The 13,038-nt window shown below is 36.2% G+C and overlaps 1 protein-coding gene across 1 annotated transcript in view; it reads right to left on the bottom strand.

The window, feature by feature from the left end:
- The window catches only part of LOC150090235 (DNA oxidative demethylase ALKBH2-like), a 53,478-nt gene extending 41,387 nt beyond the window's left edge, over positions 1-12,091 (bottom strand). The window contains exons 1-2 of the mRNA XM_090369026.1: positions 11,913-12,091; positions 1,616-1,801 (exon numbers count right to left, since the gene is read on the bottom strand). The gene's annotated coding sequence lies outside the window, so the exon portion shown is untranslated. The remainder of the gene's footprint in view (positions 1-1,615; positions 1,802-11,912) is intronic.
- Between the last annotated feature and the right edge of the window lie 947 nt (positions 12,092-13,038).

The following is a 13,038-nucleotide window of genomic DNA, read 5'->3' as shown; positions in this document are numbered from 1 at the left end:
ATCGGGCCTTATAATTAAGCAACAAGCTCCGAAATTTGCACAGTCCCTTGGACATACAAAATTTAATGCGAGCACTGGGTGGCTAGATAAATTTAAGAAGCGCCACAGAATTGTGGAAAGGTTATTTGTGGAGAAAGTGTTAATGTAACAGAAGAAGATTGCAACAGTTGGAGGAACAATACCTTAAAGAAGATTTTGGAAGAATATGAGTGTAAGGATGTTTTTAATGCTCACGAAATGGGTTTATTCTTTAAATGTGTACCAAATAGGATGATGATAAATGTTTTGGCGGAAAACAAAGCAAAGAAAGAATTACTGTGCTAGTTGGAGCAAATATGACAGGAAGTTAAAAATTAAGACTTTTAATCATCGAAATATGAAAAAACCCAAGATGTTTTAGAGGCACAAAATCTTTGGAAGTTGGCTACACCCTTAATAAAAATGCATGGATGACAAGTGATATTTTTGAAGAATGGATATTAAAACTAGACAAGCGTATAACAAAAAAAAAAGGAAAATTGTGTTGGTAACTGACAACTGTCCGGCACATCCTGCCAGTATTTCTGCCAAACTTAAAAGTGCAAAGTTGTTGTTTTTAACACCAAACGTAACGTCAAAACTCCAGCCAATGGGCCAAGGCATTATTAAAAAATTAAATTTCATTATCGAAAGAGAATAATAATGAAGATTGTCAATGCGTCAATCAATTAATGAAGATTGTCAATGCGTCAATCAATTGTCAATAGAAACTTGGAGGTTACAATTAGCCTTAGAGATTGCATCTCTGAACTGGCAAAAGTTTGGACAAAAGATGTCGCCGAATACACTATTCAAAATTGTTTTTCAAAAGGCGGGATTTGCATTGAATACAGAAGTCGAACAACAACTGGACAAACAAAATGAACTGCCCCTTTCACAACTGAAAAACTTTTGGACATTATTAGAATCGTCCGGAAACATCGAAAATGAAATAACACTGGATAGTTATGTTTATGAAGATCAAGATCTGGCTACAGCAGAACATCCAAATGGAGATGAAATACTACTGAACAGTGTTAGACGTGACCACGATCACGAAGAAATTAACGATGACGCTGAAGACGCATCAGAACAACCTGTAGAAAAGTCAACTCACGAAAAAATGATTAACGCTTTTAAAATGGTTCATATGGGTCTGCAGTTTTGTGAAAATGTTCTTGATAATGTTTTTAATGCTCTGAACAAATGTGAGGTTTTCTTTGAGAATCAGACAATTTTTTAATTGTACTGTGCAAACGAAAATTACATATACATGTATTTTTTTTAATTTGTGATACTTACCGACGAAAATTGTGTAAACATAATTTAAATAAGTGTTTTTGAAATAAAATACATCAAAAATAAATGTAGATTCGTTTTCATTTTCTAATTAGATAACAATTTCTAATAAAAAAGATATTCTCTGTATAACAAAATTTCTCTATAACGAATTTTTTCGCAGGATTTATTGAATTCCTTACAGGGAAGTTCGACTGTATATAAGTCAAATAAAAAAAAACTAATCTCTCTTTTATATATAAATTCTTGTATTTTAAACAATTCCTATCAACATAACACAGTAAGAAGTTTGTTGTACCTGCAAAATTCTTTAAACCCAAAGGTTCTGTTTTAAACCTGAAATAAAGCTTGGCACTGTAAACATGTCAGCTGAAATGGAAGTTTGTTTTAGGAGCCTGGAATAGTATAGTTGATGTATATCACATTACATCCATCCTTAATATTACAAAATCCAGGTATTTGAGGGTTAGATATACATTGGTTCCTGAAATCAAAAACAAAATATTTATTGAATAAACTTATACATTTTAGATGAATTAATAAAAATTTGATATACCTTCAGAAGCAATTTTATATTGAAAAAAACTAAATGTTGAAGTTTTTTTTTTATTAATTTTTTATACAGCTTTTGTAGACAGCATGCACATTAATTCCTATTAAATATATACCATATTTTTATTATAATTTTTAAAATTAATGACAGTACTATCCACATCAAGTTTTTTTTTTAATCTATGCATTTTTGTAGTCATTTTTACTAACCTAACATAACATTACCAATCATCAGCTTTCAGGCACACAAAATGTTACTGAAACACTGCCTAATCCTGACATCAGTTTTACTTACATAAGATGTTAAAAGTAGCTGCAGATATATTGTGATTAGTTATTCTGTATACATTGAAAGTATGCAATATATTTTTTGAATATTTCTAAATAAATGACATTGTATAGTTAAGTTACTTTTAACATGGGCATAACACAGTACATTGCATTTTATTTTGTACCCCACCTCCCCACTTTGTTTCTTCTGTCCCATTGTTTCCTTTTAGTTTGTATGCTCATGGCCAATTCTCATTTCCTTCATTATGATTTGATTTATTCTGTTATTTTAAAGTTATAATAAAGTTCTTTATTGAACTTTATTATAACTAATTATTTATTTACATTAATCCTGTTTACTGACTGGTTCCAAGGTAAATTTGCCTATCTACATTTGGTTTAGACCTGCTGATTGGTAAAGTCAATGTAAAAATCTCCATTTTGTTAAATTTGCTCATTTTAAACAAAGAATAGTGGTTCCCAACTGGTGTGACTTGGCACATTGGTGTGCCACGACCCTTTTCAAGTATGCCACAAGATTAGAAACTGTTCCATTGAGTTTTATGGCACTCACTACTTTGGTGTGCTGTTAATACTTGTCTTTTAACTTAAAGTGTGACTTGAGTGACAAAAGATTGGGAACCATTGCTACAGAGGGTGGTGACCATGACGTGTTATATTTCTGAGTTCAGTTTGCTTGTTATTGTTTATTTTGTATCAAGCTTGTGCAGTGGTGAGCTGTGAATATTTTAACAATGGGCTCGCTTTCTACCGAGTAAATTCAATCAGTCACAGAAATGAAGTCATCCGTGGCTTTCACTAGAGGGGCTTCCCACACTCGCACTACTAGTAGTGTGATTAGAGCGTGACACATTTTTTGTGACCGGTATGATATCTCGAGTTGGGTGGATTTAGGGAGGTGGACAGATGCGGCTTATTATCCCCTTAACCATGTGTATAAGTGAATGGGTAAAACATTCCTAGGTCTATCTAAAAAAAAAAAAAAACTTAACCTGGCCGTCATGATAACCAGATACGACAGTGTCTGGAGTTCTAACTTTTTTAGAATTTTTGAACAGTATGATGTCCCAATCATGTTTCCTAAAGTTACTACTGCAGTGGAACTTCTCTTGTAGACAGCATACACATTAATTCCTATTAAATATATACCATATTTTTATTATAATTTTTAAAATTAATGACAGTACTATCCACATAGTACTGTGAATATTTTAACAATGGGCTCGCTTTCTACCGAGTAAATTCAATCAGTCACAGAAATGAAGTCATCCGTGGCTTTCTGGCCCCTGGCTTTTTGGCCGTGAAGGGCATTAAAGATTATCTCTCTCTCTCTCTCTCACATCAAGTGATTGCAACAATTTCTTTTTTCGTCTCGCACTTTTGTTACATTCCATTGTTAGGTTCCCCTAACAGCTCTGTATGTTGCTTCTACAAGGTTGGTACATCAATCGGTGCTATTCTACAGAGATATTTAGATATGTTGCACTCGCCAGTATACATCTCTTACTTTAGTTATCATAAATCCATTGTACCTTGTCTTCCAGAAATTATGAAAATTTGTGAATGATCAATAAAATATTTACGATAAAAAAGCTCTTTTATTTCGTAATCGATATATACAAATCAAAACACCTAAAAGAAACATGAAGGATGTTTCGCATAAACCATCTACTGCGTGTGCTTAGCACATGCGCAACTTTTTTATTCATCTTTTTTTTAACTAGGGAAATAATAATGGATACATTTTTTCATGATAAAATTTTAATATCGCAAATAAAAAATAACAAGAAATATTTCCCATAACATAAAAACTATCACAAAACATTCCACAATATAAAAACAAATATTACATAAAAAATAAACTTTCTAGAAAAAGTATACAAAAATCACAGATTACATGAAAAAAAATTATTTCACAAATATTCAAGAAAAATTTATGCTAAAAATTGCCAATTTACTTCTTTATTAATATTTGTTGTCGATCTTCTGTTTTGCTCAATAGCTGAGCGATGATTACAGAGGAATGATTTGATGTAACAATCCGGATCAAATTGAAGCAATGGTTTTCCATTTAGATGTCATAACCTGCAATGTGTTTAACTGTCAACATTATTCATTCATTCACTCAATATTATTCATTACGCTGAAAGTTCACTCAGCTTCAGCACTGCTAATCGCAATGGTTTCAAACATATTTTCTGGCTTTCTTAATTGAAAAGGTAATTTCACTCGATTTTAAAGATAAACTGTCTTCGACAAAATCTCTAAAATCATTAATTTTTATTTCATATTTTATCAGAAAACTTAAATTTCTTATTCGGTTTTCACCCTCTTGGTACCGAGACAGAAGTTCTTTCACATTCCACAATTTCGGGTAGCATATGTTTAAAATTTCTTTCAATGGCATCGTTATTTTCTTTATTTAATTTAAAATCACTCTGTTGCATTAACAACCCCAGGGGCTCACACCTGGTGAGTATGGGCTTGGCACACCCAGGTTCCTGAGCTGGATATCATCATTCTTCTCTTGGTGATCCCCCCCCTCCCCTTCTCTCTCTCTCTTTCTCTCAGGGTAACGAATTTTTTTTGGCTGGTGCAGCATAAGCCTCAGGCTTCCTTGCACCATATGGCTAATAATAATAATAATAATAAAATAATAACAATAACTTATCCTTTAAGGATAAAACAATGCATTTAATAACTTGTCATGAGGTAATTTTTTTACTTTTAATTTTGATTCCTTCAAATTCTTTCCACTTCAACAAGCTCTCAATTTTAGCTTCATAATTTCTTTCAGAATTTTTCAAATTAGCAATAGCATTGATAGTTCAAATAATTAATTTATATGCCTTTACCATTGTGATTCTGTAATGCTTCTGAAAGGTAAGAGAGCTCCTGCAAGGATGTCGATCATTAGTGCTAAATGGGTAAGAAATTCCAAATTTAAAAGTCGATTTAATAATCTGGAATATTTAACTTCTGAATCAAAATGTCTGCACAAAGCGGGATGATTTCTCCAACCCACAATTGCCGTCTGCAAGCTAAAAGCTGCTCATCATGGCCCAAACACATGACCAATCTTTATAGTTTCCACATCAAGTTCTTTATGGATGATTTAGCAATCATTCATAATTCGCACTAGTTTTTTGGAGATTGGTGGTTGTTTGAGAGGGGACTGTTTTGAAATTTTGCCACTCTATCTTGCCACCTCAAGATAGAGTGGCAAGCATCCAGTAATAACCTGTAGAGCAGGGGTGCTGACAGTGCGACATGCCCTGCAGATAGACAACAGCATGAATCTTTGTATTGAGTCAAGTTTACGCTTGTTTTGAAATTTTTTTTTTTTTTTGGCTGATGCTGCATAAGCTCATACACTTGCTTTCTTGCATCACATGCCACTACTACTACTACTACTACAAACTTCCATCTGTTGTTGTGGAAGTTGATAGCTTAAATAAATAAATTCAAGGAGGAACTGGACACATTTAGGGGGAATAAATGTGAAATGGTTTTTTTTTTTTTTTTTTTTTTTGGGCTGATGCCATTTGGCTTGCTTTCTTCCATCAAATGCCTCAGTTACTACTACATTCGTGCACAACAGAAAGAAAAAAAAAAAAGGAACTGAAAGAGCAAAAGAAAAGGAAAAAAGTGGATAGGGGAATATAAAGCACTGCCATGCTGTATATAACGTTATTAATACTTGCTGTCTTGTGTTACCAGATTCTAATTTATTTATTTTTTTTGTTTTCTCTCTCTCTCTCTCTCTCTCTCTCTCTCACCCCCTTTTCTTTTCTTTGCTTTCTTATGTGGTTGTGCATGACCATGTCACAATCTTACATCATGCGACTTCCCTTACGCATTACATGATTATATGCTATTTAACTGTCATTTTACCAATGCTTGAGTGTTGAAAAGGTGACACTGTATCAAACGGTGCTCTTCATTTGTGTATTTTAACCTTTTATCCCTAATTATCATTTTTATTAGTTCTTAACTGGTTTCTATCTTGTTTTTAATTGTATGCATTCTCTATTTTGTGTAGTTTGTTAAATAAAGTGACCTGTACTTGCTAAGTAATTCCGCCGGAGACCGGCGGAATTACTTAGCAAGTACAGGTCACTGTTGAAAAAAAGCCGTGAATTAGGGTTGAACTTGAAAGTGTCTGCAATTCTGCCCAGACACGATAGGAGGGAGTATATGATGAGAGCCTTGTCGATCAATTCGGCCCTGGAGGGATTGTGCAAGGCTCAAGGGGTAGAATTTTTTTCAGCCTGGACTGTACTTGTTAACAGGAGAGATTGCTTCTACAGGGATGGGATACACTTAAATAGAAAGGGTGCAAGAATTTTTGCTGATGCTGTCGAGGCAGTGTTAGGTGGGTCGGAAAACTGCTAGTTGGGGGGGATACAAGGACTAATAGATTAACAGTAGCCAGTGGCAGAGGTGGAAGTGATTCTTGCACTGCTTCTATTGAAATGAGCAGAAGTCTGAAAAACAAGATGCAGGATATTTCAGAGACTGCTGGTAGTCATTGCGGTACAAGTAAACACATGGGTTGTGTTAGGGTAGCTAAGAATAGAAACAGGTGCATGTATACCTGCGTGTACACCAATGCTAGGAGTTTGGTAAATAAATTTGATGAATTTGAGGTATTGCTCAAAACATCAAAGGCAGATATTGTTGGGATATCAGAGACGTGGTGTCACACAGATATAAGTAATGCGGAACTGGAATTTGGGGAATACAATGTGTATAGAAAGGATAGACAGGACAGGAGGGGAGGAGGGGTTATGCTATTAATTAAGAAACACATAAAGTCCAAGGAAGTGAAGCCAGTCGACATCGATGGACAGGGCAGTGTCGAGTCAGTTTGGTGTGACATAAGCATAGGGAAATCAAAATTGAGAGTAGGAGTGTGCTATAGGCCTAATGACTCTGATGAGTATAATAAGATATTGTACAGGGAAATAGAGTGGGCCAGTAAATCAGAGAGTCTTATAATGGGGGACTTTAATTTCCCAGATATTGACTGGAATTTGTGGGTTGGTCACTCGCACACTAGCAAGGCTTTTGTGGATTTATTGGATGATTGTTTTCTACATCAGCATGTTCGTGAGGCAACAAGAGGGAGCAATACTCTTGATCTGATTATCAGTAGTGATTCTTCATGCATTAAGAACCTGCAGATAAATGAACCACTAGGTGGCAGTGATCACAGTGTGTTGAAGTGGGATTTACTCAAGGAGGTAACTACCATCAGAGGTAAAGGGAAGGGTTTTTGTTTTCGTAAAGGCGACTATGATGGTCTGAGACAGTATTTAAATTCTATACAGTGGGACCAACTGATGATGTTACCAACAGCAAACTCAAAATGGGAAGCATTCAAGGAACTAATCTTGGAGGCTACCAGGCTTTACATACCAACTAAGAAATATTGTTCAAGGTTTAGGCCTAAATGGTTGTCAGATGAACTAATGAGACATGTGGCAGAGAAGAAAAATGCATGGGATACATACAAATTAATGGGTGACATGGAAGCCTATGATAGATATAAGTTGGTCTGTAACCAAGTCACAAAGGAGATTAGGCAGGCAAAGGCAGACTATGAAAAATCCTTGGCAAAGGATGCAAAGAAAAACAGAAAAGAGTTCTTTACATACTTGAACTCGAAAAGGAAAGGGATGAATCAGATTGGTCCACTGGATATTGATGGTTCAACAGTTGAGGATCCTGCTCAGGTGGCTAACAATCTAAACGAGTATTTTGCATCTACATTCACGCATGAGGAGTTATTCAGGAAGGAGAATGATGTAGGTAAAGTAAACATTGGCAGTGAGCTGGATGATTTTGTAATAACTGAGAGGAAAGTGGAGGAGAGATTGTTGAGGATAAACATAAAAAAGGCACCTGGGGTGGATGGGATCTATCCAGTTATATTAAAGGAGGCAGCAAAGGAAATATGCAAACCCCTAGCAATAATTATGAGAGCTTCTTTGGACTCAGGGGAGGTACCCATAGACTGGAGATGTGCAAATGTAACCCCAATTCACAAAGGAGGATCAAAGGCTGACACAAGTAATTATAGACCTGTTAGTTTAACTTCTGTTTCAGGTAAATTAATGGAGGCACTGGTTAAAGAAGCACTGCAGGATCATCTAGACAAGAATTCAGTTATAGCTCAGACGCAGCATGGTTTTGTTAAGGGCAGGTCTTGCCTGACCAATTTGATTGGATACTATGATGTAGTCACAAAAGAACTGGATGCAGGGAATAACTTTGATATTATATATTTGGATCTTAGAAAGGCTTTTGATACTGTTGCACATGGAAGACTGCTGCACAAATTGGAGCAATGTGGCATTGGAGGCAAATTGCTGCTATGGATAAGGGGATGGTTGAGTGGCAGAAGACAGAGAGTGGTAATCAATGGACACTGCTCAACGTGGACTAATGTTATTAGTGGAGTTCCTCAAGGTTCAGTGTTGGGTCCGTTGTTGTTTTCGGTGTTTATGAATGATATTGATGATGGGATATCAAGTTTAATGTCCAAGTTTGCAGATGATACAAAGGTTGGCAGGGTTGTTAAGGACGCTACTGACGCTATGCTGCTGCAACAGGATCTGGAAAGGTTGAACAGATGGGCTGAGAGGTGGCAAATGAGGTTTAACATCGACAAATGTAAAGTGCTGCATATGGGAAACAGTAACCCCAGAGCAACGTATCAACTCTGCGGTACTACACTGACAGTGGTGGAGAATGAAAAGGACCTGGGGGTAATTGTGCAGGCAGATATGAAGTTCTCTGAGCAGTGCAGACGAGCTGCAAGAGTAGCTCATGGTGTCTTGTCAATGATATACAGGAATTTTTCTAACAGGGATAAGGAGGTGATTATTCCCTTGTATAAGGCAATGGTAAGGCCACATCTTGAGTACTGTATACAGGTCTGGAGGCCTCATTTCAAGAAGGATGTAGAGCTGCTGGAACGGGTACAGAGAAGGGCAACAAGATTAGTAAATGGAACAAAGGGTTGCTCTTACGAAGAAAGGCTTAAGTTTTGCAAATTACAGAGTTTGGAGACTAGGCACCGGCGAGGTGATCTGATAGAGGTGTATAAGGCTTTGAATGGTTTGAGCATGCTCAATGCCAATGGGATTCTTCATCTTTCTCAGAATAATCACCTCAGAGGGCATAAATTCAAATTGAGGAAGGACGGATGTCGGATAGATGTGCGGAAATTTGCCTTTGGCCAGCGGGTGGTTGGTTGGTGGAACCGACTTCCATCACTTGTTGTTGAAGTTGATAGCCTAAACAAATTTAAAGCTCAACTGGACAGGTATTTCGAACGAATGGAGGGGTGAAATGGGAGTGGTTTTTTTTTTTTTTTTTTGGCTGATGCTGAATAAGCTTGCTTTCTTGCATCATATGCCTCTGCTAATGCTAATGCTAATGCTAAATAAATAATCTTTATTTACATGTGAAAAAATATTAAATTTTATTTAAAGTTGTGTTTAGCAGGGGATGCAAAATAATTTTAGTGAGAATTATACTTTGTCAAGTATAACATGAATTGTGACATTAGTATGCTGTACTTGTTTCGTGGCCATTTTTTCTACAGTAATTTTGGAGATGTAATCATGTTTTTTTGTAAATTAAGCGACTTTAATTAATGAGCAATATGAACTTATCGATTTTGCCATTTTGACGAAGTCTGTTTTACATACTATGTTGCTGAAGATAAATAAACTTAACAGAGAAAATTCTATAGTTTGTGTGTGTGTATATATATATATATAAAATTTATACCTATTTATATGTATAAAATGTATTACCACTTCCACTACAAAAACATAAAGGGTTAAAATTTCAGTAAATCAAATCTGATACTTCTGTATACGATATATAAACATGTTAATAACCCCCATGAGGAACAACAGCTGGAATTGATGAGCAAAAACTGCGATTCCTATACGGTTTACAATAATTGTAGCTGACATAGATTAGTACCAGTCAGTGCCTGCAACGTATACAGAATCGCCATTTTTGTTTATCAATTCTTTTTTTTTTTTTTTTTGTGGTTCTTGTAGCATAATCTGTTCTGATTGAGGTGTATAAAGCCATGAATGGGTTGAACATGCTCAATGCTGATGGGATTATTCCTCTTGCTAAGAATAATCGCCTGAGAGGGCATAAATTCAAATTGAGGAAAGACGGTTGTAGGATAGATGTGCGGAAGTTTGCCTTTAGCCAGCAGGTGCTTGATTGCTGGAACAAACTTCCACCTGTCATTGTAGAAGTTCATAGCTTAAATAAATTCAAGGCAGAACCTGACAAACATTCAGAGCGAGTGGATGGGTGAAATAAGGATTTTTTTTTTTTTTTTGGCTAATGCTATATAGTAATAGTGGCATGTGACACAAGAAAGCAAGTGTATGAGCTTATGCAGCATCAGCCAAAAAAAAAAAAAAAAAAAAATCACACCATTCCCTCCAAATGCCTGTCCAGTTCCTCCTTAAATTTATTTAACCTATCAACTTCCATAACAACAGATGGAAGTTTGTTTCAGCAATTAACCACCTGCTGGCTAAAGGCAAATTTCTGCACATCTATTCAACATCTGTCTTTTCTTAATTTGAATTTATGCCCCCTTAGGTTCGAAATCTGAACAAGTGGAAGGATCCCATCAGAATTCAGTGTGCTCAACCCATTCAAGGCCTTATACACCTCAATCAGATCACCGCACAGGTGATCTGATTGAGGTCTCCAGCCACTGCAATTTGCAGAACTTAAGTCTCTCTTGGTAAAAAGATCCCTTCATTCCCCTCACCAATCTTGTTGCCCTTCTCTGTACACACTCAAGCAAATCTACATCCTTCCTAAAATGAGGTCTCCAGATCTGTACACAGTACTCAAGGCGTGGCCTGACCATTACCTTATACAGAGGGACAATCACCTCCTTTTCCCTGCTAGCAAAATTCCTGTATATCATTGACAAAACCTCATGAGTTGCCCTGGCAGACTTTCGGCATTGCTCAGAAAACTTCATATCTGACTGCACAATTACTCCCAGGTCTTTTTCATTTTCTACCACTTTAAGTGTAGTACCACACAGTTGGTACATTTCTCTGGGGTTACTTCTACCCATATGCAGTACTTTGCATTTGTCAAAGTAAACTTCAGTTGCCACTTCTTAGCCCATCTGCTGCCAAAATTATCTAGATCCTGTTGCAGTAGCACACTGCCATTAATGTCATTAACAACCCTGCCAACCTTTGTATCATCTGCAAACTTCGACACTAAGCCTAATATATACCTTCATCAATATCATTGATAAATATACAAAACAACAGAGGACCCAACACCGAACCCTGTGGGACTCCACTAATAACATTAGTCCAAGAGCAGCACCCATTAATTACCACCCTCTGTTTTCTCTCACTCAACCATCTTTTTATCCATTGTAGCAACTTACTCTTAATACCATTCTGCTCCAATTTGTACAATAGTCTTCCATGCGCAACAGTGTCAAAAGCTTTTCTGAAATCCAAATATATGATATCAAAATTATTTTTTGCATCCAGTTCCTTTGTAACCACATCATATAAGCTTGCTTTCTTGCATCATGTGCCTTTGCTAATGCTCAATAATGGTAAATAATACTTACGGGTAAAACAAAAAGAAAGAAATAGAATTACTAATTCATATTGTGCGACTTAAAAGGATATACGAAAAATTGGTACAAACTTAAAACATACACGCTAATCCAATAATTCTTGTCACAAGCCTCATGAAAGCGGAGAAGATCAAAAGCAGAAGCAAAACATATACAGAGTGTGTAACTAATAATAATTTAAGAGCAAAATAAAACTAAAAGATCTGATAACCATCCGTTAACTTATTTTTATAAGTGACGCACATAATAAACAAAACCGGGAAGTAAAATACACCTACATCCAATTCAAATAACACAACATCGCAGTAATTTGTTGTATTTTTATGCCCTCTGCCGGAAAAAGAAGAGGAAGAGAGAATTGTATTTTGTAATAATGAATGCCGAGTCTGGTTTCTCAATCTGGGTACAGCTTTTGTGGTAGTAACTGCGTAATTGGGAATTTTGATACCTACGACGAAACATCAGAAATGCTCCTTATTCTTAATTTTATTATATTATCGTTGTTTTTTTTTTATTTAATTAAACTGTATTTACTTAATCGTTAAATACAGTGAGTCCAACATCCAATGGTAGTTCGCTCCACAAAACCATTGTATGTTGAAAATATTATAAGTTGAAACCAATAATAGTAGTAGTAGTAGTAGTGGCATGTGACGCAAGAAAGCAAGTGTATGAGCTTATGCAGCATCAGCCAAAAAAAAAAAAAAAAAAATACAAAACAATCACCTCTAAATGTTTGTCCAGTTCCTCCTTAAATTAACTTAACCTATCAACTACCACAACGACAGATGGAAGTTTGTTCCAGCAATTAACCACCCGCTGGCCAAAGGCAAACTTCCGCACATCTATTCTACGTCTGTCCTTCCTCAATTTCAATTTATGCCCTATTAGGTTTATAACCTGAACAAGTGGAAGAATCCCATCAGAATTCAGCGTGCTTAACCCATTCAAGGCCTTATACACCTCAATCAGATCACCTCGCAGGTGCCTAGTCTCCTGCTGCTGCAATTTGCAGAACTAAAGCCTCTCCTGGTAAGAGGATCCCTTAATTCCCCTCACCAATCTCGTTGCTCTTCTCTGTAAATGCTCAAGCAAATCTACATCCTTCCTAAAATGTGGCCTCCAGACCTGCACGCAGTACTCAAGTCGTGGCCTGTCTATTGCCTTATACAGAGGGACAATCACCTCCTTTTCCCTGCTATCGAAAT

Source organism: Mastigoproctus giganteus, chromosome 2 (genome assembly GCF_048544385.1).
Source record: "Mastigoproctus giganteus isolate SK-2022 chromosome 2, ASM4854438v1, whole genome shotgun sequence".
NCBI lineage: Eukaryota > Metazoa > Arthropoda > Arachnida > Uropygi > Thelyphonidae > Mastigoproctus > Mastigoproctus giganteus.
The sequence above is the reverse complement of the archived record's forward strand: the minus strand, read 5'-3'. Positions and strand labels throughout refer to the sequence as shown.